We start from the raw sequence: 427 nt of genomic DNA, 5'->3' as shown, positions 1-427 counted from the left end.
GGCCCAACCAGACATTGGTGAGCGTAATTAGTGTAAATAGCCTATGTCAAAAAGGCTGGTTATTTACACTTAATGTAAACACTCCGTTATTGGAATGGCCATGATACGGGGTGATATATAATGTATTGTCTCATAGAAACTTTAAGGGTTTTTTGAAAATATATTGGATATCAAAATTTGGATTTTGTTAGATCATTACACCCTGCATTAAATCCCTTGGCTCATTCAACTGTAAAAGTGCTTAAAAAGAAGATGCGTAATATTTATTAAAGAGGAGCTCACGCATTTAAAAAGTAGCAAATATAGTTTGTGTACATAGTGTCACGCTTACACTGTCTTTTTCTTTCATGAAACACTGGGGTAGTCCAACACAAGAGCAAGGAATGACACATGTACTGACGAAGTAGACCCGACAGGGGAGAAACGC

At 37.0% G+C, this 427-nt stretch overlaps 1 protein-coding gene across 1 annotated transcript in view; it reads right to left on the bottom strand.

Annotated features, from left to right (window-relative positions):
- LOC107567289 (piezo-type mechanosensitive ion channel component 2) overlaps positions 1-427 on the bottom strand; it is a 156,073-nt gene that overhangs the window by 152,670 nt on the left and 2,976 nt on the right.

The sequence above is a fragment of the Sinocyclocheilus grahami genome, unplaced genomic scaffold (genome assembly GCF_001515645.1).
Source record: "Sinocyclocheilus grahami isolate Dianchi unplaced genomic scaffold, SAMN03320097.WGS_v1.1 scaffold1142.1, whole genome shotgun sequence".
NCBI lineage: Eukaryota > Metazoa > Chordata > Actinopteri > Cypriniformes > Cyprinidae > Sinocyclocheilus > Sinocyclocheilus grahami.
The sequence above is the reverse complement of the archived record's forward strand: the minus strand, read 5'-3'. Positions and strand labels throughout refer to the sequence as shown.